Below are 27,231 nucleotides of genomic sequence, written 5' to 3' on the forward strand. Positions count from 1 at the left end.
CCACCTCAGTCAGACATACAGAAGGAGAGAGAGAGAGACACGTGGGTCTCCTCCTGACGCACAAAAGGAGCCTGTGCTTTGTAAGCCCAAGCTGGGAGCTATTTGGAACAAGTGCTTAGGCTGAAGGAAGGAAAAACACGATGGAGGTTCATTCACGTCACAAAAATAGCTTGCCTGGGTTTTGGCCATCGGCCTTTCTTCTCTGCACCACTCTAACCTCAGGCATTTTCTTAGGAAAGTCATTTAAGTTTCAAAGGAACAAAAATAAATTAGAGCTGATTTTCCAAAGCACTAGCTACTTTTCCAGAATCCAAAGCTAGTGCAAGAAGATAAGTGTGAAGGAGCTGGGGCTGGCCCAGCTGTCAGGAGGGCTTGAGGGGGTCTGTAAACGCATACCAAGCTCCCCCAGACAAAGGCCTGGCAGGGGGAGGTCAGCAAACAGAGACAAAGCCCTCAGGCTGGGCAGCTTCCCACTCTCCAGACCGAAATGCCATTGTGGGTGCATTTGGATTGTGGACTGGCTTTATAAAACTGAAAGCAGAGAATGGTGTTGATCTTCTTCCTTAATCTTGTTACTCATTCATTCAGCAATAACTACTGGTGCCTTAGCAAGGGCCACGCATCACCATAGGTGTTGGGGATACAGAGACGGAGCCTAGTGAGGAAGGCAGGCCCGTAAATAGTTGATTACAAGACAACCAGGCCAGCGCTTGTAAAAAATGAACACAGCATATGGAAGCCCAAAGAAGGTGTTAAAGAGAGCCTGGAAGAGTCCAGAGGAGCCACAAGAGGGAAATGCCAAAACGATACAATTTTAGGAACAAGGTGGTTTTCACTTGAAGACCAGGGAATGGACCATATGAAGGCATGAGTCTGGAAAGAGCCAGCACAGCTGCAGAATGACAGCAAGTTCAAGGTGTCGGGAGTTCAGGACTGGTGACCAGGTGTGGTGGGGTGTCTGGGGCAGACCGTAGAGGGGGCCTGGCTTCTCCAGAGGGCTGTGGGGCTCAGGAGACAGAGCAGCGGGGTGAGACGAGTCTTTGGGAAGATGGCCGGGGTGGACTGGAGAAGGAGGCAGCTGAGGGGCTGCCCAGCACAATGAGAAAAGAAGCTGGGAGAGCAGGGGAAAGAAAAGCACACAAATGCATGTTACGTGGCCTGGCTGGACACCACCTGTGAGGGGCCTCCTGCTGGGGGCCGACAAGCTCTCCAGGCAGCCGAATACTGATGAGTACAGCGGCACGGGCTACAGCGTAGGACCCTTCCCTCCCATCTCTCTTCCCCCAGGAGCTTCCAATGGGCCTGGTACCAGGCTCGGCCGAAGGGAGAACAGTACATTCCCTGCTCCAGGCCCAGCCAAGCTCCACTCTGCAGATGGGACTCCGTCCTCTAGTCCCCTCAACTCAACAAATTCAACCAACTTGGAAAGCTGGCACCAAAAGACATGGATTCCCTGCAGCATGATCAGTCGGCTCCTGTAATGTCTGCAGTGCTCATGTTGGCATCACTCACATAAACTTTGCCTCTTGCACATGGGGAAAGTCTCAGCTTTCCCCATGTGCAAGACTCACCACCCAGAGAGCATAAACAGAGAACAAGACTCGTTCGCTTTTCAGAGCATATTAACGTCCTCTGTCTTTATCTATCTTTGGAACCACTTCTATGTCCGGGATTGAACAAGGGCTGCAGTAGCTGACTGACAACTGCAAAGCTACTTGAGTTCCACTGGAATCCTCCAGTCCTTTCTGACGATGGGCAGGTGGTGCAGAGAAAAACCACAGGCTGGCTTTGGGCCTCTTGAAACCAGGGTCCAAAGCTCAGCTTGGCCCCTCGCTGCCCACCTGGCTTCACACAAGCCATGTAAGCTCTGAGCCTCAGCTGCTTCTTTTGTATGAGAGCTTGCAGAGTTGCTGTGGAGTGAGAGATTCCTGAGTGATGGCAGAGCCTGGCCCCAGGAGCACCAGCGTGATGTGATGTATGCTGAAGCCATCACCTGGGGCAGATTTGAAGCTGGGGAGGCACTAGTTTGAAAAAAGAGTTTTGTAAATCATTTCTCCAAGTCGCCAACTCCGCCTTGTCTAAAATGGTAAACTGTTTTGAGTTATCAAGCCAGACCCGACTCCCAGAGAATAATTTATAAACTGGAAGAACCTGACTCCTCCCAACCCCTCCACCGCCTCCCCTCCTCCCACAAAAGAAAAATGAACAACTTAATTTTAGGGCCCCAAGGGAAAGAGACAAAGTGGTGCTGAGGGCCCTGGGTGGGTGTGAGAGCTCCAGGAACTAGCTCTTATCTAGAGTGAGATACGGGAAGGTGGAGGGAGACGGCTGGACAGAAGAAGATAAGCCCTGCCTGGGACTGCCCGCACAGCCCGTGCCAGGCTCAGCCCTGCCTCCCTGCCATCTAAAGGGTTTAGTCTCAACCTTTAAAACCGCTTTCCAATTGAAGTCAGAGACCTGAGAAATAACTCTGACACCCATGCGGAGTAGGTCTCCTCACAGAAAAGCGTCCAGATATTCGGAGTCTGGCAAACCTGGGTGTGAGTCTGGTCTCACGCACTCGCGAGCCGGGTGACCCTCGGCATGTTATCTAGTCTATCTCAGCCTGTCTTCTCATCTGATCAGTGGGGATACCAATACTCAAGTCACAGGGGGGTAAGGAATAAATTCAATCATGTGGGTAATGTATTTAGCACCTAGTGACTACATGATGACCAGCACTCAAGACTATTTGTCAGATGGCTCAAACGTCATCAGACCAAAAGGAAGAGAAGAAGGAACGTAATTATGACCACTGGTACTAGCTTCCCAGGTCAAGCAATTATATATACTTTACAATTAGAGGCCATGGGCTTTCTATACATAAGATCTGGTTTCAAATCCACTTCCTAACTGTGTAGCCTTGGACAACTCCACTTCCGAGTTTTAAGTTCCTCATATGAAAAGTGGGGAACCTCATATGAGGAAATTTGGGTAATGAACTGAAAACATCCATGGTACAAGGTAGTTTTGTGAGTGAACTAGAAAGGCTGATTTAGAAGGGTTCCCCTGAGTCTGAGTCCCAGCTTCCAGAAACTGGAGTGCAGCATTTTGCTGGATACCCCTCTCTTTCCCTAAAAGAAGAAGGTCAAGGATTAGTTAAACCAGAGGATCCTGGGTAATAGCTCTCGTTAGACTTCCTTGTCAATCACCACCCAGCTGTTGCCTTTTTGGAGTTTTATATGAAATATAAATAAAACCAACTACTCAGAAATATGAAAGTTTTCTGCATTTTCTGGGAAGAAACAAGACGTGATGCTTTAGTTTCTAAGAATAGCCTTGAAGCAATTTGGTCTTTGCCAACTGGAGTCTCTTATTTGTGGTTCTGCCTATGTGACTTTATGAGTCACAAAGCAATTCCCTTTCCCTGCCTCTGGCTGTTAACAAATTAGAACCCAGGGCCTCCGATCCCAGCACTGGTAATGGGCTCTTAGCCCATGACAACTGGGAGACAAGTTCAAGGTTTATGCAGAGGCCCTAGTGGCTCTCAAAATGAGAGATGAACCTCCTTGGCCCAAGAGCTGCCAATGCACTCACATGTGGGACTCCCACCCTCTGCCTTTCCTGGGCCTCATCACCTGCCAAATGGCATCAAAGAGTGTGACCAGGCAGTGGATAAAACGGAGTTGTATAAAAACTTAAGGAGGGCTGGGAGGGACACTGGGCAGAACCTTCCCTCAAAGCAGCATGAGGCAAAAAAAAACAAAACAAAACAAAAAAAAGCAGCATGAACCTTGAAGGTTCACAGACATGTTTCAAGGTAAATGCAATCTAAAAACCAAACCCTCTCCTCATTTCCACTGCCAAGCCCCCCATTCAAATTTACCATCTTCCAGGTTAACCTCCCCAAAGGGCCATGGGGCAGGGCCCAGTTTCCAGGGCAGTGATATAGGGGTCTTCATCCCTGTGCACCCATAGGTGGTTGGAAAGACTAAAAGCCCCCGGCTCTGTGCCTCGCACTCGGAAGACCCTGGGTCATGGCTACCTGGATCTGACATCTGAGATGAGGCAGGAGGCAGCCAGGGCCAAGGCAGTGGAAACGCCTCCCACGCTGCCTCTCTGCAGAGCCCAGCATGGGCAGAACACCTGGGTTACAGGTGATGTCTGCAGACATCACCCTCTCACCGGGCCCAGGGAGGCCTGGCTTTCCATCTACCAGGGCATGTGACACCAACTTGAACCTTAAGGGGCAACTCCCAGCGTTGGGAAGGGACCGAAAGGGCCACTTTGAATCTCCTTCCAGCCAGGGGTCCCAGCCTTCCCTCGGTCAACTCCCCAAGTGGAGCACGCACCACTTCCTGGGGCAGCCTGCCCCACCCTTGCCTCCTCTGGCTGGAAGAGAGCCTCGGTGAGATGCTTCCTGTTAGCTGCTCTCCAGGGAGGTCAATGCTGTCTCTCCAATAGCTCCTCCCTGCTCCTGGTTTTAGCCCTTGAGATCACCCACAGGAAGTCAAAGCCCCTTCCATGCAGGCTGAACTCACACATGCAGTCTACTTACACATGCCATCTGGAGCCCCGACTGGAAAGGCTAATGAAAACGCACCCAAGAGACGTGCCGTGAAAGCCCACCCAAGCGCCCAGCCTGCAGCAGGGCCTGGACGCTGCCCTCTGTCTACACTGGCCCAGGGTGGGGAGCTCAGGAAAGAGACTCCAGGGGCACTGCAGGCCCTGGCCTTCTGTGCTGCTCCTCCTCTGAGAGGCCAAGGCTATGTGGTCTTGTTCTTCCATCCCCAGCCCTCCCCTCACTCTTCTTTAATAGTGACTTGACTCCACTGCTCTGGCTTGAAATGACCTCACACATTCCCACTTCCTCACCTCAGTCCATTTCCTTGTGGAATCACTCACAGTAACAGATCCCAGGATGACCTGAGATTGACCCCCCCACCCCAAACCCATGAGTCAGAGACCCATATGCTGACCAGTCACAGTGCCAGGAAGGAGGCCAACATCACCAGGGGCCCACAGCAGCCAGGCTCTTTCACATTATCCTATGGAGTCCTCACAAGAAGTCTATGGGGTAGGGTGTTTCTCTCTCTCTCTCTCTCTCTCTCTCTCTCTCTCTCTGTTTCTACTCTGTAAGAAGCAAGGATTTTGGGGGTAGGGGGTAATTCCAGAACTTGCTCATCTCACTTTCCTTATGCAAGTATAAATTTGCCATGTGTGGCTGCTACGTGTGTGTGCGTGTGTTCACATACATGTATGCATGGATATGAGTATGTGTACAAATGTATGTATATGTGTGTGTGTATTGCATATATGCATGCCTGTATGCATGTGTGTACACAAACACACACGTACAAATTTAAAAATTTTTCCATAATGATTTCTGGCCAGTGTCCCACATCTCTGCTTGTACTGCTAAGCCTGTCTTTAAGAACCCTCTAGGAGAAGCAAAGCCTTTGAGGTGGGCAGAACTCAGGCCTGGGCATGAGGAGACTGAGCCTCATCCGAACAGCAACACCACACTGCTCAGCTGCTCACGGGTGCCAGACCCTGTCCCAGGTCCTTTACATCCATGATCTCATTCAACCATCCTTATTTGACTGAAGAGAAGGCAGATTCAGAGGGGCAAGCAACCCCCTCCATATGCCAAGGTACCGAGTGGACATGCTGTAAAATGAGCCCAGTTCCATCTCACTTCAAAATCCATGCTCTTGGGCTTCCCTGGTGGCGCAGTGGTTGAGAGTCTGCCTGCTAATGCAGGGGACACGGGTTCGAGCCCTGGTCTGGGAAGATCCCACATGCTGCGGAGCAACTGGGCCCGTGAGCCACATCTACTGAGCCTGCGCGTCTGGAGCCTGTGCTCCGCAACAAGAGAGGCTGAGATAGTGAGAGCCCCGCGCACCGCGATGAAGAGTGGCTTCCACTTGCCACAACTAGAGAAAGCCCTCGCACAGAAACAAAGACCCAACACAGCAAAAATAAATTAATTAATAAACTCCTACCCCCAACATCTTCTTAAAAAAAAAAAAAAAAAAAAAAAAAAAATCCATGCTCTTCGTCACTGATTGATAGGAGCCATGGAGACGGAAATAATACGACCTGCTTTTTCTGAAGCCGCCGTGTCAATTAAATGGGTTAAGTTCTGTAGTCCCTGAAGTTCTTTCAGGCTCCGAGAGCCTGCAAACGTCAACAACGGGGTGTGGCTTCATAAGTTATGGTGCAACCAAACAATAAAGTATTAGGCAGTCCTTTAAAATAATACTTATAAAGACATTTAATCCTTGTGGAAAATGCTTATGCCCTAAATCAGGGTGAAAAGAGCAGGATACAAATTCAAGTACTCGATATGATTCCAACTCCTTAGAGTAATATCTAAAGGAGAAAGGGGGCTTCCCTGGTGGCGCAGTGGTTGGGAGTCCACCTGCCGATGCAGGGGACACGGGTTCGTGCCCCGGTCTGGGAGGATCCCGCGTGCCGCGGAGCGGCTGGGCCCGTGAGCCATGGCCGTTGAGCCTGCGCATCCGGAGCCTGTGCTCCGTAACGGGAGAGGCCACAGCAGTGAGAGGCCCACATACCGCAAAAAATAAATAAATAAAATAAATAAATCAATAAATAAATCAATAAAGGAGAAAGGAAACAAGCCAAATGTGAACAGTGGTTGTGTGTGTGATGGTATTTTAGATGATTTATGTTTAGCTTTATACTTTTCTTTATTTCCAGATGTTCTACTGGAAGCACACACAGCTTTTATAACTCCCTCCTCTATACGCATTCCAAGTCCCGGAGTCTTCTCTCCCTGACTAGACTATCTTGGTCTCATGTATCTTCTCTTCCTCAGGCCTGTACGGCTCCAGCCACACTAGCAATGCCATTCTTCTCCAGAAAAGAAAGGGCCATCCTGTAAGAAGCCCTGACACTGCTAATCTAATGAACAGGCTTACATTCCAACACTCGAGGGATGAGGTCCCCAAGGCCACATTTCTGCCACACCTCTGCTCGCTAGATCACAGACTTTCAAGTCCAGTGAGGCCGGCCCCTTTCCCAAGAGCCATGCTGGGGAAGGGGGAAGATAATACCTCTGACATGATCTCAGCTATGCCCACAGACCCCTTGCCAGTCAACCCCACAAGGACACCTGCCTACCTGGTTATAGGCCAGGACCTGACAAAATAACATACATCTCAGCACACACACCAAGCCCATCTCACCACTAAAAACTCAGCAGCCTATTCTGCATATGCCCTAAATCACCTTCATGACCCACTGGCTGCCTGGGAGTACTGTGAACTCCAAATTCCAATTTCCAGGAGGCCACCCTATCTCAAAACTAATGGGAGAGATACCTAGAATAAGCAAATTCATAGAGACAGAAAGTAGAAGGGTGGTTACCAGGGGCTGGGGGAAGAGGGAAATGGGAGTTATTGTTTAATGGGTACAGATTTTCAATTTGGGATGATGAAAAAGTTCTGGAGATAGATGGTGGTGATGGTTGCACAACCATGTGAATATACTTAATGCCGCTGAATTCGAACATTTAAAAACGGTCATAATAGTAAATTTTGTCATGCATATTTTCCCACAATAAAAAAATAATAATAAAATGCATTAAAAAAACAAACCATCGCCACCTTACAGTAGCGGCTGTCCAAGGCCAGAGTACAGAATCTGTGGCCTAATTAACAATGAAGCAAATTATCTAAAATACTTTTGAGTTAAAATGTAATAAAATAGTGAAAGAATCCTGCTGTTTTTTTTATTTGGCTCAATGGCATAATTTCTTGGTTTTTGTTTTTGTTTTTTTTGTAAGTCATCTGGGCTTCTCTCAGTCTTCCTTCCAAATCTTATTTGACTCCAGGAAGCCTTTGGAAGCTCAGCCCTGCCAAATTCCAATTTTTATCTCTTATTCTGCCTTCCCCAGGCCACCACCACCAATGCCGCCCCTCCCTCACTCAGCACCTGTAAAATCTGCTTCAACATCACAGGGAAGGTTGGGTAGGGGCTCCCTGCTCTTAGCTTTCAGCACCTACCATCCCTTGCCTGGGGAGAACACTCCTGTGTTCTGACAGTCCCTAGACAGTGCAACCAGCAGACTGCAGTTCCTTGAAAGCAGGGAGCATTCTTCCCTGCAGTGTACAGATTCCCTAAAAACTCCCCAAGGGCAGGTCCAGATCAGCCCAGATCTGTTGGACATGCCATCAGACTCCAACAGAGGAGAAACAATGGCCGTGTAATTAGATAAGACTTCTGTCTCTCAAAATCAGAGCTTCGCATATTTTTCATTGACTAACATCAATTTCAGGGACACTGGTTATGAATCCTGTTTACGTTAGGAGAATCCTGCTGCGAGGCAAAGAAGCTTGCCCGTTTGAAAAACAGTAGGTCTGACATATCATATACCATACTTAACTGTTCTTTTTTTGCAGGCTCGGCGGCCACGGCTCACGGGCCCAGCCGCTCCGCGGCATGTGGGATCTTCCCGGACCAGGGCACGAACCCGTGTCCCCTGCATCGGCAGGTGGACTCTCAACCACTGCGCCACCAGGGAAGCCCCATACTTACTGTTCTTAAGCACAGCCCATGGATGTGAACAAATCCTTTTACCCCACTAACTCCTAGTCTTCCTTCAAAGCTCTTCTCCTCTAGACACTCTCCACCTCCCTGTCGCCAACCCCTTTCCAAAATGGGTTGGATCTCTCCCACAGTATCTGTACTTACCTCAGTTACAGTTAAGTCCTGTGCTGAAATTAATTTTTCACTTCCCTATTCCCAGTTCCTGGCACAAGGCCCTCTCTATACAGTATGTGCTAAATGAATGAATGAATGCTTAGACCTTGGGAACATAATAATCCTTGACATTTAACGAGCATCTATGAAGTCTTGAGCAGCAAGGTAAAAAGCTTTCTATGTATTAAAGAAGTTAATCATTGTAACAAACCAAGGCATCATTAGATACTGTTATCTAATGATAATAGTATCCCCACTTTTCAAAGAATTAGAAAAGTTCGCAACTTGGCAAGGGTACATGGCCAGAAGTAATGAACTTGTGACTTGACATCCTAGAGCCAGAGTTCAGAGCCCACATCTGTAACCACCATCCCATACAGCTCCCACACAAAGTGGATGAAGGGATCCAATGCTGCCTCGTACACCACATCAGGGACATGGTCTCTGCTCTAGACCCTTTGGTTCATGATACTCCCTTTCTTTCATCAAACTCCAAAATGCCAGGATCTGGCATAATGAGATCTTGATGCAATAGTGGATAACCGTGGTGAATATACCAATAAAAAGTCAGCTGAGGGGTGGGTCAGCTAGCCTGGGTGGGTATGGCAGAGGCAGGCCAGCTGACCACCAGACACATTGCTCCTTCCTCCTGGGCCCTTCCTTGCAGCTGTGTGAGCCCATGTGACCAGTTCCCGGTAATGGAATGTGAGCAGAAGTGACGCACGCACGCAACTTCTAGGACCAACCCAGGAGAACCTCCCATGGCAATCCTCCAGGCTCTTTCCACTTCTGCCAGAGCATAGCAGCCACGGAAATCACATGCGCAAGATGGCAAAGCCATGAGAAGGAAGGAGCTGGGCTCCCTGATGCCCACTTGGAGGAAAGCCGTCCATGACCAGGAACATTTGGACTTCACATATGTGAGAAATAAACATGAAGTATGTGAAGACACTGAGAATCAAGGGTTTATCTGTTAGGCAGGAAATATCAATTAATCCAGTAGGTAAACCATAGCGTGGTAGGAATGGCAGATTTGTCACTGGGGGTTAACCCCCAGAAATATGCCTGACCACCCCTCATTAAGGAACCTCCCCCCACACATATATACCCTATGGTGAATATACCTTATTATATACCGTATAATAAGACAAGAGAATGGGACAGATAAGCTAGTCGTTTCCTTGGTTTCAATAACCCCCTGAGCCCTCAGGTCCCGAGTCCCTGGAAACCTATGTGGTGTGGCGGAAAGAATGTGGACTTCCGAGTCCCCCAGCATTCCCTTGAGCAAGTCACAAACAACACAGAGTCCCTGTGAAAATTAGATGAAGGTGCCTCTCATGGGGTGGGCTCAGGATGTGCTTTTCCAGCATCGTTCCGGCCCACTGCCGTGGGGATAACACCTACCACCCGAGGTAGCCCAAGCCAAACCACAGCAGAAATAGGGGCGTTTTCACACAGATGGTAAGGGTGATCATCTCCCCTTATCTACTTTAAGCTGAGATGGGACAGTTAAAGCATATTTTCCACCGAGTCTTTGCCCAGCACACCCTTAAAGTCACCCCCCAGGTGAGCCTTTGTGTCTGGGTGGCTGAGCTCAGGCCTCAGGGACTGCAACCCTAGTAATTAGTCTGGAGGACAGAGAAGGATGCTGAGGAGGAGGCATAAAAGTCATGGAAAAGTGAACTTGAAAAGGATTTCTCAACAACGCCTGCTCACTCTACACACACCATACCCAGGAACCCAGGACAACCACAGAGCAGTCCCTGCCCCAGAAGCTCACAGCCCAGCCGTGTCTCATGGAGTCTGTCCTCAAAAGGCTCCCCCGTTTTGAAGAATTGTGCCAAGTAACTACATTTTTTCAAACCAAAAAAAAAAAAAGAACTCATTGCCTAACAGAAGTGTTTTTTGTTCTTTTTTGGATGTGTGAATTTAACAATGTGAAATCAGTCTCAAAAATGTGTACAAATTCAACCACAGTTAGATCTACATTTGCTCTTAAACATGGCACTCTCCCTCCTTCCCTTCACAGTCTAGGTTCCCAGTAGAAAAGTCTAGCCTGGCAATATTTGCACCATCGATAGAAATAACAGCCTGAACCCGCCTTTTGTCACTTTGAGCCCAAGAGAAGACAACAGAATACAGGACAAATGAGCTTTTTCTTTGACATTTCTTTAAGATTCATTCTCCTCCTCGTATTTTAGATTTCCTGGTCTACTACCCACACCCCCAGTATCATCCCAAACTGAAATCTGACCTGGCACCATCTACCGGCTGGTTGGCCTGGTGGCTTATAAAGATTGGTTGTGATGGGCATATACCCTGAGAAAACCATAATTCAAAAAGAGACATGTACCAAAATGTTCATAGCAGCCCTATTTACAATAGCCCGGAGATGGAAACAACCTAAGTGTCCATCATCGGATGAATGGATAAAGAAGATGTGGCACATATATACAATGGAATATTACTCAGCCATAAAAAGAAACGAAATTGACCTATTTGTAATGAGGTGGATGGACCTGGAGTCTGTCATACAGAGTGAAGTAAGTCAGAAAGAGAAAGACAAATACTGTATGCTGACACATATATATGGAATTTAAGAAAAAAAATGTCATGAAGAACATAGGGGTAAGACAGGAATAAAGACACAGACCTACTAGAGAATGGACTTGAGGATATGGGGAGGGGGAAGGGTAAGCTGTGACAAAGTGAAAGAGCGGCATGGACATATATACACTACCAAACGTAAGGTAGATAGCTAGTGGGAAGCAGCCGCATAGCACAGGGAGATCAGCTCGGTGCTTTGTGACCGCCTGGAGGGGTGGGATAGGGAGGGTGGGAGAGAGACGCAAAAGGGAGGGGATATGGGAACATATGTATATGTATAACTGATTAAATTTGTTATAATGCAAAAAATAAAAAAATTTAAAAAAATAAAGATTGGTTGTGATTAGGCACAATGTGGGCTACAATGTAAGCCTGTGTTACTAATAACAAGTGGGATGGACAGCGTGGAGAGACAAGAAGTGCTCTTTATTCTCATCTACGTTACCGGAAAAATAGACATACACAGAACCAGTGCCATGTTACGTTTTTTAAGGCAATAAAAGTGTTTTGAATTTCTCAAAAAAAAAAAAAAAAGTCTAGCCTGGCAATGTCCACTTCCTCACTTCCACTCACCCTCTTATCTACCACAATCTCATTCCCCCTCCCACACATAGCCCACCTAGGCATCATGCCCAAGGCCACCACCAACTCTGTGGCGACATCTAACTGTCACTTATTGGATCTTATCTTGCCCATGGTCTCTCCCATCTTCAGTCTGTGCAGACACATCTCTCTCTGAATGTCCCTGAAATTTCCCCCGATTCTGATCTTCACACTCCTCCCGTTTTCAAGGACCTCAACACGCCCACAGATCAACCAATATCTACATCCCAATGACCCATCAAGCTATCCCTCTGTCGTGAACCTCCAGCTGCTTTCCAGACCTGTATTCAACTGCCAATTACACTCTTCCCCTGTCTTGCAGAGACCTCACATGTGGTCAGTTTACCTTCCGCCTTTAGCTCCCTGGCACCCCCAGCCTCAGCAAACAGCACCATCCGTATCCAGACTCTCACGCCACACCCCTGGAGTCACCTTCTCTGCCCCCTTTCCCTCACCTTGAGGAGCCAGCCAGTCACCGAGCGCTGCCTCCGCAATAGCCCCAGTCACTGCCTCCCGTCCAGCCTCCCCTCTCATTTAACTCTCAAAACCTCCTCATAAATGCCCTTCCTGCTTGCTCCCTCCAGTCCACCAGCCTCTCTCTTGGAGCTGCTGCCAGAGAGATCTTTCCACCAGAAACGCACACTTGGTCAGGTTCTGTTCCTGTTTCAAATCCTTCAGCAGCTCCCTGAGCATCTTCAGGGTGAGAGCCAAACATCTCAGCAGAGCAAGACAAAACGCACCTTCCTGATTCGCCCCTTGCCTGCTCTCCAGCCTGCCACCTCACCATTTCCCTGACCCCACGTCCAGACCTACTGAGCCATCTGCATCTGTAGCTCCCTCACAAACTGAACTCTTCCAGGCCTCCCTCCCTGTGCCTTTGCTTATGCTGGTCCCTCCATCTAGAAGGCCCATCCGGACTCCGTTCACTTGGTAAAAACCCAGTCGGCTTTAGGGCTGAAACATCAAAGGCAGCAGAGTGTCAGGGGTCCCAGTGTGGGCTCTGGAGTCAGGCAGACTTGTTACAAACCTGACCCACCACTTACTAGGTGTGTGAGCCTAGATGAGTCACCTAACTTCTTTGAACCTCAGTTTCCTCATCCATAAAATGGAGATAATAACAGTCCTGACCCCACTGGGTTACATGAGGATGAAACTCAGTGACGCCAGGCTAGGCAGTATCCTTGGCTGCATCTCTTCTTTGAAGTCTTACCTTGGTCTCCCCACACCCCCTTCTCCTACACTGTACTCCGTGGAGGTTCCAGTGATGGTTGCATACAGACTATCGCATGAACTACTTTTGGGTCTGCCTGCCTCACTGGACCGTGAGCTCTCTGATGCCAGACGTTGCATATTCAGGGCCTGGCACCTGTGCCTCTGGCAATGGCAGATGTTCAATAACCACTGCTTCTTGGTAAAATCCAATCAAGAGCAGCCACAAAATTTAGGCTGTGTGGTGGCGTGAACTGTGACTGCCCTTTCTCTCTGACCACCACAATGACCATGGGAGCCTCCTAACTAGTCTCCAGTTCACGTCTCCCCCTTCCCGTCTTGTCTGCACCACCCCACACTGTTCATAAAGCCCTCAGGGCTCCCTAAGCCCCACTGTGTAAGTCCCAACTCCCCTGATGGGCTCGTCAGCCCCCTCCATGCAGCCCCCATTTCCTTGTTAGGCTCAATTCCCAAAGGTCTTAGGGCTCCCCTGTGGCTGCATGTGATGCATCAGACAGACTGGCCCATTTAATGCTCCACATCTGGTCTCTGCCTTCCTCCTCCCATCCCTGCTCAAATCTTACCCATCCTCTGAAGCAAAGTCAGGCCCTGGAGTACTAACTGAAGACCTACTATGTGCTGGCATCACAGTCTATTCAGGGAATCAATTTTAAATACTTACAGGTAAGAGCTGCAGTAGAGGTGGGTACCAAGATGTGTGGACACAGAGATGGGAGATGGAGTGACGCACAGCCTGGAGAGAGGCTCACAGAAGAAGCGGCGCCAGAGCTGGATCTTTAAGGGATGAGCTGGAGTTTTCAGACACAAAAGCTTCCCCATCCCGTACTGACCCTTCTTTCACATGCACTCTTCTTACTCTGAGAGTCTGTGCCAGAGGTCACCAAACCTGGTTCTACACCACACGATTCACTAGGAAGTGTCCAAAAATACAGCTTCCTGGGCCTACTCCCACACAGAATCTCTGCAGCCTGAGGTCCAAGGGGGAAACTACTAGGCACTCTGGATACCAGGGGAACAAGCTCTGTCTCCCCAGCTTCTGAGAATTACCATCTAGTAATTCCTAGAGACAGACGGTTATAACACACACGGGGTCATATGAGACACAGAACCGGCCATTTGGCACTTCATTTAGCCTTGAACCCAACACAGTTTTGTGCATTATGCTTGTCTGGACAATATAATGTATAAACTTCTTAAGGAAAAGGCCAGTGTCTTTTGTTTCTTTTCTATTTCCCAGAATATTCAGCTCAGTTCTAAATATGCAGTTGGCATTCAATCAATATTTAATCAAATAATTCAACTTTTTGTATTAAGTCCCTTTGGACTAATTCACTCATTAATGAATTGTCTACTGATTTTTACCTTTGTAATTTTGGTGCCAGTGTGGTGTCTGCTCCTAGTAGGTAATTAGCACATGTTTGTTGAATGAATGAACATTTACTGGTAAAAATTTATTTCAGGAGGAATGGAACAGCTCTCACTGTACCACCTTTAGAGTTCACTTAAAAGACTTAAAACATTTTGCATTTGAATTATAGACCTTTAATTTCAGGATTAATTTCCTGATATGCAATTATACATGCTTTGTTGTTTATATTATCATTAATGTTATTAGCAATGTAAATAATACCCCCCTGGATCTCGGAGGTCAGCTGGCCTCTGTGCAGGTGTGCCCGGGGCAGGGGAAGGGGAGATGCTTGCCTGTTTCTTCCAGTGAGGTGTCCACCCAGCCGGCAGTTCAGCTGGCCACACCCATTACCCCAGTCTCCACACAATGGCCCATCAACTGCATTCAACCTTTACGAGCAGGTGTGTGCACATGCATGGGCAGGTGAGCCCTGCCTGAGTCAGAAAAGCCTAATGGGCTGTTCGAAACCTACTGACATGTCAACACACTTGGGAAGCTGGGATCTGTGATTTAAATGTGAAAAGCCCTGTGCTGCAGAAAAGCAGTCTGACAAAACAAGGATAAGCATTGGGAGGCTCCTGGGAGACGTGTCCAAGCATGGGATGCTCAGCCAAGCAGGGACGGGCTGGGCAAGCTGGGGTAGCCAGCAGGATGGACTCTCCCTTGCTTTCGCTGGGGCCCACATTCCCATGCTTTGTTGCTGTTACTGTTCTTTGTTTGTATATTAGGCTTGTTTTAAGCCTTGAAAATAGGACTCATAGTCTTGAGTGGGGGGATTTCTGGATGTGGATGAAAGTTCTTCTGGCCCTCCCTCCAGGCCCAAACCAGGAGATAGGAGAGTCTATAATTCCTTTTGTGCCCAGGACCAGAGGGATCTTTCCTGGAGTGCGTGCTGGATCGTGGACAGCACTCGGGCAACTCAGCCTGAGAGATATTCAGTCCTTTTTGCTTCTGCTGGAAAACGGGAGGGTTTACTTGCTGGTCATGTATTTGTTCCTATATTCATCCCACAGATACCAATTACCTTGTGCCGGGCAATGTGCTAAGTGAACACAGCTTAATGGTTCTCAGATGCAGCCTCTGGGGGGTGAGCAGGCCAGAGACTGACAGGACGAGACAGCCCTAAGCAATGCTGTCTTCCCTTCACCGGACCCGCCCAAGGGGCTCTGTGCCCACATCAAATGTGCCGTTACCAGGGGGCTGGTTCAGGTGTCTGAGCAGAAGGGAGAGAGATAGACTGTTTGGGCCACATCCTTACTATGCAGAGGAACTGAAGTCTCCTATGAACTGTTTTCATAAAAGCTCTTTAAAACCATGCAAGGTTTCAGACAGTAAATACAGAAAGGCCTCTCTGATTAGGGCAGAACCAGTCCCTAAAATACACTCAGCTGCTGACCCCACTTCTGAGGAGACGATTAGCTTGACAGGTTGTGCTTTGTTGGTAACGGCCGTTACCAACAACAAAGGCTGACCTGGAGAGTGATGTGAGCCTGTGTGAGGGGGGCCGCAGAGCTCTGAGGGGAGGGACACCTGGCTCTCCAGGTGACACTCAAAGGCCACGTTCCTGTGAGCTCAGAGATGCTGAGACAAGCACTCCAGGACCAGCGACTGCCTTGGCCATTCCTCACTCAGTGGGTCAAATCGCCCCTCCCTGACCCACACCCCGAGAGAGAGCAGCCCCAGGCAGGACCACAGAAGATGTGACCGAGCCAGTGAATTTTCTGTCAAGGTTCGGAAGACAGTCTACTGCCATCCCGATGTAAGACATTTGGGTTGGCTGAATGAAGGCGCTGGACACTTCTCTAGGTGTTTGGGCTTATGTTCTGAAAAACACATTCACTAAAGCAGCCACCATCCCAGAAAGGATTTTCTCTTTCCTTGTAAAGAAACGAAACCCAGAGGGCCACAAAAGATGGACTGTGATACGAGACCAGGAAGACCTGGACTCCAGATCGCTCTCTGGGTTTCTGCTGCCCTCCCCTCCATGAAGGGTACGTAAGGCTCAAAGTTCTGCTTCCAGAATAGGTTTCCTGGGGCAGACCTCGGCAAGGAGTTCATTAGAGAGGAGAGAGGCACGAGTTCCTGAAAGGCTCTCTCTCTTTCTTCCCCAAGACCCTTTTCACTCTAAAGGGTTGGGTTTTTTTTTGTTGTTGTTGTTTTTTTGCGGTACGCGGGCCTCTCACTGCTGTGGCCTCTCCCGTTGCGGAGCACAGGGTCCGGACGCGCAGGCTCAGCGGCCATGGCTCACAGGCCTAGCCGCTCCGCGGCACGTGGGATCTTCCCGGACCGGGGCACGAACCCGCATCCCCTGCATCAGCAGGCGGACTCTCAACCACTGCGCCACCAGGGAAGCTCAAGGGTTGGGATTTTTTAAAGATTCTGGCTCACCCTCAGGGCAAATGATCCACTTCCTAGATACTTTTGCCTTGTAAATATTGTCCTTAAAAACAGCAATATATTTTCGTTGATCTTTAAGTAGCCTTCTCACCCCACACCCCCAGCTGCCGCAGAATTATTGTGTGGGTTTGTCTGGAAGGCAAAACAATCCCTGGAGAGCCAGGCTGCACAAGAACTCACAAGGGTGTCTGCTATCAGCTTATTTGGCAAGAGGAATCTGAGACATTTTAAATATGAACTGTCAGTGTGGCCCATCCCACCCCGATGCCCTAGCGCCATCAATCAACACCTGTACTGGTTCCTGAGACACAAAATGTAGAAAATGGACACAAACTGTCTGAACACAAATCCCACAAACATTTCTACAGGGAAAGGTACTTCAGACGCCTGGAGAATTCATATCTGGAGAATCTCTGCTGGTCTGATGTTTCTTTCAACGACTCTCACATAATTAGCAAGTGTTTTACAAAGCCCTTAACGGTCTGGTCCCAAACCCCTCCTCCCCCAGCTTATCTCCCAACTGAAAGTTCCAATCCTTCTTCGTCAGCTGAGAAAATATGCCCGTGACTCCTCCTCACTTCCAAGTGCCGAATCAAGCCTTCATACCGCCACATCTTTCACTTGGACAACTCTCTGCCTCCTTCTCTGCCTGGCACTCTCCTCCTCCTTACCCCTCAATACCAGAGTCCCAGAGCACGCGCTTGGTGCCAGTTGCCCTGTGCGTTGCTCTCTTCTCAATGCTTTCAGAGCACTTGGTGTGTGACTCATTATGACACTGCTTAGAGCAGTGGCTGTGACTCTATACACATCTGTCCTGCCACCAGGTCAGGCCATGAACTCCTGGGAATAGAGGGACCAGGTCTTACTCACCTTTGCATCCCCACAACCAAGCTCAGAGCCTGGCACTCAGAAGTCCCACCATAAATGCTTGATGCCTCAATCAATGCCCGGCCCACCTGGCCCAGCTCTCCCTTCTCCATGCAAAGAGAGCCCGTGTGAAATGTGGAGCGAGGAAAGGCTTTAAGATCAGACCCCCTGCATCTGAGCCCTGGCCCCTGTGGGATGTGGGCTAGTTATTTAACCTGTATCTGCCCATTTTCTCCTCGATACAACAAACAGCCATGCTCACCTCTCAGAGGGCCACAGTGAGGAAAAACAAGGTAAAATATGTAAACCCAGCACCTGCTCAATGGAAAGAGCTCACAGTACATTTCCTTGAGCTCAGCAGGAAGTGCTGAGCCAAATGGAGCCCTCTAGAAAAAAGCCAATGGCTTCTGTTCTGGTTTCCGTGCCAGCAACACAGTGATGGGGCGGACAGCCTCTAACCCAAAGCGTCCCCTCTCAGAGCAAGGGATGGTGTAGGCTGCACTTGATTCATGCCCTCAGCTCCAGAGTCTCAGAAAGAGGCATGATTAGCAATAAAGCTGATTTCTGTCTGAGTGATAAACCCACAAGAGTCCACTATTGCTGAGGCTGGGCCATCAGATCCTTCATTTCCTGTCTTGCATTAATCTTTCACCCCAAGCCACACCATAAAACAGAATACTGCTGACCCAACAGTGTTAAATCCCTAAGTACAAGTCAAACAGCCCACATGTGAGAGAAGTCTCAACCTCGAGGTGATGTCACACCCAGGTTTTATTAGGCCTCGATAAACAAGGAGGTTATTGTGGGCCCTGATAACACCTTGGACAATCAAGCCCAGGGTCAAGGAGAGGAGTTGAAAGGGCAGTGGCTGAACCCATGAGAGGAGGCAATATGGCACTGGGGAAATAGCCACTTTGTATCAGGTTTGTGATTCCAAGGCTGGGAGTCAGGAGACCTGGCTTGCATCTCGGGTTTCACCTCTAGCTTGCTTTATGGGTCTGGTTAAGTCACGTCTCTGGACTTTGGTTTCTTTACCCATAAAATTGGAAAAATAGATCAGATGATCTGTAGGCTCTTTCCAGCTTTCACGCCCAAAGATCATCAGTCTTAGAGACAGATCCACCCTCCTCAACCCTTGCCCTTTGTGTGTTAGTTGTTTATCTGAGACATCTCTTAGCTCCCCCTGAGCAGCTTTCCACCAACACCACAACCACTATTGCTCCAGAGTGTCTGGTCACCCCTGACCACAGAGCCTGGCCAGGGAAGAAGATGATAAACTTGGTGCCATGTGTTTAAGAACATATCTAGTACCCTTTGGTTAAACAACTGGACAGAGTCCAGGCACCTCAGGACATGAAGATCCTGGATATCCCAACAAACCCTAATAACCTGGGCTGGTTTCTTTCCACTCACAGGTTAATTCCAACCCCCTCGTATACCAACCTGTACCTCCTAGGTCCCCAATGCACTTTCAAATCATTAGACATTTTTTTCCAGGCTGCTTGGCAGGAGACTAGGGCAGCAACAGGCAGTTTTTATCTGCACTCTGGCATATCTTGGGGTGGGGCAGGGGAGAGGCAACGCTACAAAGTCCAGGAGAAAATGCCTACAGAAGCAGGTAGAGGAGGCGGCGACCTGGAGGAGAAGACGGTGCTTATCACGAGGACAGGCAGAGTGGGCACTGGGAGTCTAGGAGGCCCCTTTAAGATGCCACAACCCTCTGTACCTCCCTTATTTCCTTAATAAGAAATCTGAGGGCAGGTGGAGTTCTGCAACTGGCCCATGGCCATGCTGAAGAGCTGTGAACAACCAGCACCAGATCGTGGGTCTTTTGACCTCAGCCCACTCTTTTTTCCACTCTACTCTGCTGACCTCGAGATCTAATTAGGTTGCTCTAATGAGGCCAGCTGGATCCCCTGCAGACTCTAAGCAACATGACCCAGTGTCACTCAGGGAAAGAGCAGGCCCAGCAGATATTTTGATAACTGCCTCCCCAGCCCCATGCATTCCTTGCCAACCTGACATGGTCTGCTGCTCTTTCTCCAGCCCTTGCCACAAAATCTTAAGGAGTTCAGAGGGGGAGTGAGAAAGGAGAGGTGGGCCTTCCTGTCCCTACAGAACCCTAAATACCTAAGATAACCCACAAAGATCTCTCTCCTTTGGTCTAGGGGGATGAGTGGCAGGAGGGAATCGAATTAAGCTGCTGGAAGTCTGACCTGATTAGGCCAAAAGTATTCCCTGTGAGCAATTAGATGGGTCATCTGAAGGTGTATGATGACAAACAATAGGATCTGTCTCTGCCAGGGACCTTTCAAGACCAATGTTGGTCAGATCATCTCAGCATCAGGAGGAGTTAAAGACTCAAGGAATTAATTATTCAGTGTGCGTGACCCAGTTCCCGGAGGTGAGGTTGGGTGAGAAGAGAACTCACTAGTTCCTTATCGTGGAAAGAAATTCAAATACTTCACAGGGTAGTGTTCCCTTTGCTGCCAAAGAGGATCCATTCATGGGTAAGGGTGACCCCACCCCACCCCCCAAAAAAGGAAAAAAATAGCCAAAGTTCTCTCATTCAACAAACATTTATTGAGTTCCTCTTATGTCTTTGGCCCTTCAGAAATTTGCACATGGGTGAAGCTTAGTAGGGTATAAAGATGAGAGAATTTATAAACAGGAGGCCTGGGCTGTGGCCCATCTCAGCCCATAGACAGCTACATTAACCCTGGGCAGGTCACAGCCTAAGTCAAATTCCTCATCTGTGAAATGGGAGTAAATGAAGATTTACTTATTATGAAGATGAACTGATCTTGATGAAATGTGGAGTGTAATGTAAGCCAAAGGTGTAAACAATAATGATGTGATACTGCACACTTTCCCTGCAGAAGTTTATAACCTGGTCATGTCTTGGAAAACAACTCAAGGTCAAGGTACCTATTTGGCAAACATCACATTCTCTGTAATTTGGGCAAAGTGTATGTTTCAACCTGCCAGTGGAGATGCAGCCTGCAGTCAGTACCAGGCTCCCAGTCTGTGTGTCCAGGAAGTTGCAAGAAGAGGCAGGGTGAAACTGGAAAGAGCAGGACCAACCTGGTCCTGTATCATGTCTGGACGGAATGAATGTTTCAGGAGAGCCCTAAGACTGAGATGCGGGAAAAGAGCAACTGGAAGTGTGGTCAATCAGAAAGAAAACAAAATTCATTTGAGCACAATAGAGGTGAGCCGGCCAGAAATGCACACACTTCCCTCCCCATACACATTTCAGACAATGATGGAATTGTCTATCGTTCAACCCTCCTCTATGCACGCACTCCACTTTCTGTGTTTCTCCAGGAAACGGGAGGGATTCTCAGGCCACAGCAGGCTAGCTGATCAGGACCTCTTTGCCCAGACACTAAGAACCAAAACTACTAAAGCAGCTTTCCCCTAGACCCTGCCAACCCCTTCTCATGCTGCTGCTCAGCACCTCAACATGGACTCCTCACCCTCTCCAGCCCCCCTCCACCGTGGATCCTCAGTGCCCACGAGGCCAGCCTCTGAATCCCCAGCCATGCCTGCCGGCTGCCCTTCCTCTGGGGCCTGTACCCTGCCCTAGCCTCACCCTCCCCTCCTTCCCCCCTCCACTGGGCTCTGCAGCCCCCAGCCACCACCCACCCCTGGTCTCACACCTCCAGGGAAGCTCCTGAGGCAGGGTCAGTTTTATTCGTGTCTACCTTCCCTCTGACTCAGGGCATTCTGTAAGTTCTTCACCCTCCTGTAAATGCAGACAGATGGTCCCCAAATGTTCTCTGATGGCTGTATACAGAAGGGAGGCAGAGGAGGAGAGAAGGGGCGTGGAAAGAAAGTTAGACTGGAAATCTAGGACCTGCCTTCCAAATCTCCACTGGACAGCAGTGGGTCACACAACCTTGAGAAAATATCCTCAGGCCAGGCCTAGTTTCCCTATCAGGTAATGAGGCGTTTGCTCTAAATAACCTCTTGGGTTCTCTCTAATGATAAAATTTGGTTATAGAAACCAGACTAGCCTGGTTCACAGCAGATGTGGGCCTTGGACCTTAACAGCCTATAGTCTGAGAGCTCAGACCTCAGCCTCCATGTCTGTAAAATAAATGGGGATGACTTGACTACCCCTCCCCAGGTACGAGGCCCCCACAAGACAGAAGATAAGACTTCGTGAGCCATAAAGCCCTGAAGAAACCTCAGGGCTTGAACTCCTTGAGCCAACAAACACTGTTGCTCCCCTGCCATGTGCCCAGCCCTGGCGCTGCCCAGCTCAGACAGGAAGGTTGGAAGACGGATCCTTGCCTTCCAGGCTTCCACAGCTGGTGGGGGAGACGGACAAGTGGACAAAACTCGACTCAGCCAGTGACACACCTGAGATCTGAACAAAGCGCTAGGGGAGTGGAGAGGAGGAGGCCCCAACTTTGCTGGGAGAGTGAGGGAAGCTTCTCAGAGGGAACACGTGTCCTGGATGTGGAGATCTGTTCCGGGAGTTGTGGGACAGGAGCTGGGGTGGAAAGGAGAGGAAACTTTCACCTCTTGGACAAATGGTCTGGAAAGTCACTGGAGGGGCCCTTGAAGGCCAGTGGGAAGTAACAGGCAGACATGTCTTTGAGGAAGGTCTCTGGCAGCATTGATGAGGACAGAGCAAGGGGACAGAGTAGGGCCAGCAGAGCAGTGGGAAGGCTCCTACATAGTTCATGAGGGTGATGGTGCCATACAAGTCATTGATGTTTCACCTACACGGAGTCTTCCAGACCCTACGCCTCCATGCACCTGCTGAATTTATGGAAAGATACGAACAGGTTTGCTCTCCTTACAATGGAACCCAAGCAGAGGAAGATGCTGTGATCATATTTGCAACTCTTGGACAAACGGTCTACCATGCTGGGAAGTCACTCCCTGAAGAAGCTACCCGGCCAGATTCCTGTCTTGGCACAGACCTGGACCAGCAGGACATGGAAACAGCATCAGAGCTGGGAGTGGAGTCAGGACAGCTGAGCTGCTGGTCTTATTTAGGGGAAGAGGGACAGAGATTCCATCCACTCAAAGCCCACTGAGCCCAAACACATCTCAGTCTCAATCCCTGCCACACTTCCTTCTCTGACAGCGTGGGAGGGCTGTGTGGCCTTGGAGGTGGTAGGCAAAGACAGAGGGCTTTCACCAGCCACTGTTTCTTCATAGGGGTCACATTCACTCGGGCTTGAAGGAAGAGTGCAAGCACCCGTATCCTTTCCAAAGCCTGAAGCCAGCCCCCCAGGAGCGACTCAATGGCAGAAAAGAGATCTACCACTGTGACTTACTTACTTGATTCTTAGGCATCGTGATGACTGAAGTCAGCTCCTCCCAGGGCAAGCCATGCACAGGTTGCCATATTCCTTTAAAAACAAAAGCCCAACAAGGAATGTCAAGTAGATTATCTTACATTACAGCCTCCTCTCTTCTCCCCACCAAGAGGTTCCACATGCTGTGCACTCTGTCCCGTAGCAACACTTTACCCAACAAGAGGAAACGGACAGAGAATGTCTCCTCGTGCTTCAAGTTTTTCTTGTGAAGAAAGGAATTATGAGACGGTTAAACACATTCCTTTGTCTGCCACTGGCTGTGTACCCTAAGGCTTATCACACCTCTACACAAAGGCTTGCAGAGAAAGTAAGGTGGATCTGGAAAAGAACGCTTCATTAGTTGCTCCAGTAAAAATAAAATTTTTAAGCCAGAATTTCTAAGCTTAGGACATGAGGAAAGTAAAATCAAGCTGGTGTAAAAACTTGGTAACAAGTCACCAATGTAAAATTTGTCATATTTCCAAGGTGGAAAGGTCCAAAATGCTGAATAAACTAGGAAGTCATAAGTGTGGACTATCTGATCATGGCTGAGTTTCCTAAACAAATTATGATTTTGGTTTCCAATGACCACCCTAGTGATTTGGTTACATCCCACTTCTGCAGAAAATGCTTCTACACTTGTTTGGAAGATGGAGCCTGGAGTTACAAAAATTTTAAGGATTTACTTTCACAATCCCAATTTTCTAAAAGGTGGCCTCAAAAGGACAAAAATTAAGACATGTAAGAAACAAAAAAAGAAAGAAAAAGACACGTAAGATTTGAGATCGCCAAGAGGCAATCGCCATACTCCGTGGTCATACGCTCACTTTGCTCGGCAAGGTGGTAGGGCCCACAGAAACACGTACATATTCTCTCTAGTACATAGAAGGCTGCATTTAGAGCCTAGGAGCTGGGACTCACTGTTCAGAATCCTCAGACTATTAATGGGAGAAAAGCAACTATGTACTGAGCACTGGCCATGCATGGAACGAGAACTGTTAGCACTGTTAGCGGCCAGACATGCTTTGTCTCAGTGGCTCCTCACAGACAGGAATAGGGGCTTAGAGGGCAGAAGGCACTTGTCAAGGGAGTGGCAGGACTCAAGCCCAGGCCTGGCTGACCCAGTGCTCACGATCTCTCCCGCCATGCTGAGGTGAGAGGCGTCCCAGCACCGCTGCGATGGGCCCGCACGCCCCACGGCAGCCACCTGGGTGGAAGCTGCAGTCATCTCCATCCCCGTCATCATTAGCAAGCCATACCTCTCCAGCCCGTGGCAGCTGACCAACAGGCTGGCCTGCCTCGGTCACATTCTATCAGCCTGAGCTAGAGGCTCTGTGCTGCTGCTTTCAGCCAGAAGTCAGAGAGCCAGGAGGTCTCCACCCATCTGCCTCCCTGCTTTCCAAGGGAAGCTTCTGGGTGCAGTGGGTCGGGGAGCTGGACATTCTGGTGCAGAATTCCGCTATCGGTCTAGCCAGGTATGAGAACCAGGGGCCACCCCTGCTCCCGAGATGTCAGGAACGGAAGCCCCTACCAACCCTGGGATGTCACTGAGACCAACAGCAGGGAACGGGGCTCTCTGAGGTTCTGCCTGGGCCGTCGCATCGTTGGATGGAGGTGGGCATTTCGGGACCAGTCTACAAGGGCTAACTACCAGTCAGATTCCCACATAGGCCTGGGCACACGTTGCGATCCAGCCACTCCAAGGGCCAACCTGTACCCTCCATCTGACCTACAGCCAAACATGCTTCAAGCTCCCTTTAACTCCACTAAACCAGAAGGTCCTAAGGCTAAGCACCTTCCTTCCCCTCGAGGGGCCTTAGTCTCCTCAACTGCAAAATGAGGAGCTTGAACTAACTGGTGATATCCTCACCAAGGACCCCTTCTAACTGCCCCCATCCACAGGCCCTGACTTTTAGAGACACCTACGAAGCTAGCCTACTGTTAAAAGGAGGGAGAGGGATTAACCCGCATGCAGGCATTACGACAGGTGGTTAGCACATGTTATCCCAGATCATCCTCCCAGCAACCCAGTGAGGCAGGTAGTACAGCCACGTCACAGGGGGCAGAACTGAGGCACGGCCCAGCCTCCATCCATACTGACCACAGCAGCCTGGGACTCACGGCGGAGCTGGCCGGGGTCCATGCCCACGCTTGCTTCCTATCACGCTGCCCTCTGTCGTCAATCGGAAAGAGGAAACGATCTTTGCTCTCAGATCTGCCATCATGCCAATCCCAAGCAAAGACGTATGAGGTCTCCAGGTCCCTGTGGGCCTGACTTAGGTGGTGCAGGAAAGGTTTCCTGTGAACTTGAGTGACCTCATGGATCCCGAGGGATGTGAGAGGAACTCTGGGGACCTTCCTACTTCCATAGAGTCAGAGACTCACTGAGGAACCCCAAGCCTTTGGAACAGGGCCTGGCACCCACTAGGCACTCCATCAGTATTTGTTGAATGGTGGAATGAAGAAATCCAGAGCTTAGACGCACTGAGAGCTTGTTCAAGAAGCGTTAGGCATGAGTTAGTGTGAGACACACCAAATCCAGCTCAGAACCACAAAGCCAGCCCCTCAGCCGTGTGTGCCAAGCAGAGCTCTCCAAGCCCAACCCTCAGCACAGAGGATGAAGGCTCAGGTGCTGAACCAGGACCGCTCTTCATCCCAGTTGCCAGGGGAGCACCCGAGAGAGCAAGAGGAATGTCTGAATACAAAGGCTACCCAGCAGAGTGTTCACCAGCACAGGCCCCAGAATCAGGCAAACCTTGGAATCCTGTCTCGGCTCTGTCACTTTAAATTAGTCAGGTGGCCCCAGGCAAGTCACATAATCTCTGTGAGCCTGTTTCTTATCTAAAAATGGGGATAATGTTAGTCCACAGGGCTGTTCTGAAGATGAAATGAGATAATGCTGTAAAGGACAGCCCGCTGTTTAGTTTAGAGTAAGTGCTCAGGAGATGGCATCTGCTGTACCGTCTGCATCAGAGTGGGCGGTTAGGAGCACACTGGGAGTAACCTGCTTGGGTTCAATCCCCACTCTCCTACTAGCTAGCTATGTGACCTTAGGCAAATTGCTTAAACTGTCTGTGCCACAGCTTCCTGGTGTATAAAATAGGATTGATTGTAAAGATTAAATGAGGTAAAAGTAATAAAAAAGTAAAGAGCTTAGAATAACTTTTACTTCAAAGTAAGCACTCAATAAAAATTCATCTCTAGAGGACTTCCCTGGTGGCACAGTGGTTAAGAATCTACCTGCCAATGCAGGGGACACGGGTTCGAGCCCTGGTCCGGGAAGATCCCACATGCCACGGAGCAACTAAGCCCATGCACCACAACTACTGAGCCTGCGCTCTAGAGCTCACGTGCCACAACTACTGAGCCCACGTGCCACAACTACTGAAGCCCGTGTGCCTAGAGCCCATGCTCCGCAACAAGAGAAGCCACCGCAATGAGAAGCCCGTGCACTGCAACGAAGAGTAGCCTCTGCTCACCGCAACTAGAGAAAGCCCACGTGCAGAAGACCCAATGCAGCCAAAAACTAAATAAAATTCCTTTTTTAAAATTAAAAATATTCACCTTCTGCTTAATTATTAATATTACTAGCATCCTTCTCCCTTTGTTCCAATAACAGGTTCCACCCCATCCCTCACTCACCAGCCTAAAAGGTAGGCATGGGACTCAAGATAGGTTCATCAGAGTATCCTTCCTCCTCAGCCACATTCTTAGGTACAAAGGGTGTGCATGTGCACGAAGCTGGATCAAGTTCCAATCTGAAAACTCCTGGGGAAGGCCTGATCCTCTTGGGTCAGGTACAGGGCTGTGTGGGGTCAGCTGGGAGCTGCCCGTATCCATGGACTAGGTAGGGGAGGCTGGTCCAGGGATGCTGGAGGTCACCTTTCTGGGTGTTCTCTTTCTGGGGCTGGATTCTGCAGTGCCTCCTTTTAGTCTCTGTACCTCCCCTAGAACCTTCTGAGGTATCCCATTTTTTTGGCAGGGGGCGGCTACGTGCACCTCTCACTGTTGTGGCCTCTCCCGTTGTGGAGCACAGGCTCCGGACGCGCAGGCTCAGCAGCCATGGCTCACGGGCCCAGCCGCTCCGCGGCATGT

The 27,231-nt window shown here is 49.4% G+C and overlaps 1 protein-coding gene across 4 annotated transcripts in view; it reads right to left on the reverse strand.

The window, feature by feature from the left end:
- Nucleotides 1-27,231, reverse strand: part of MICAL2 (microtubule associated monooxygenase, calponin and LIM domain containing 2) — a 227,673-nt gene that overhangs the window by 177,788 nt on the left and 22,654 nt on the right. For 3 of the 4 annotated variants that reach the window (XM_081239973.1, XM_081239972.1, XM_081239970.1), the window contains exon 2: nt 23,120-23,190. The gene's annotated coding sequence lies outside the window, so the exon portion shown is untranslated. Of the gene's footprint in view, nt 1-21,480; nt 21,608-23,119; nt 23,191-27,231 lie in introns of all 4 variants that reach the window. The other variant, XM_081239971.1, reaches the window with a different exon arrangement.

The sequence above is a fragment of the Mesoplodon bidens genome (genome assembly GCF_964165515.1).
Source record: "Mesoplodon bidens genome assembly, chromosome: 7".
Classification (NCBI taxonomy): domain Eukaryota; kingdom Metazoa; phylum Chordata; class Mammalia; order Artiodactyla; family Ziphiidae; genus Mesoplodon; species Mesoplodon bidens.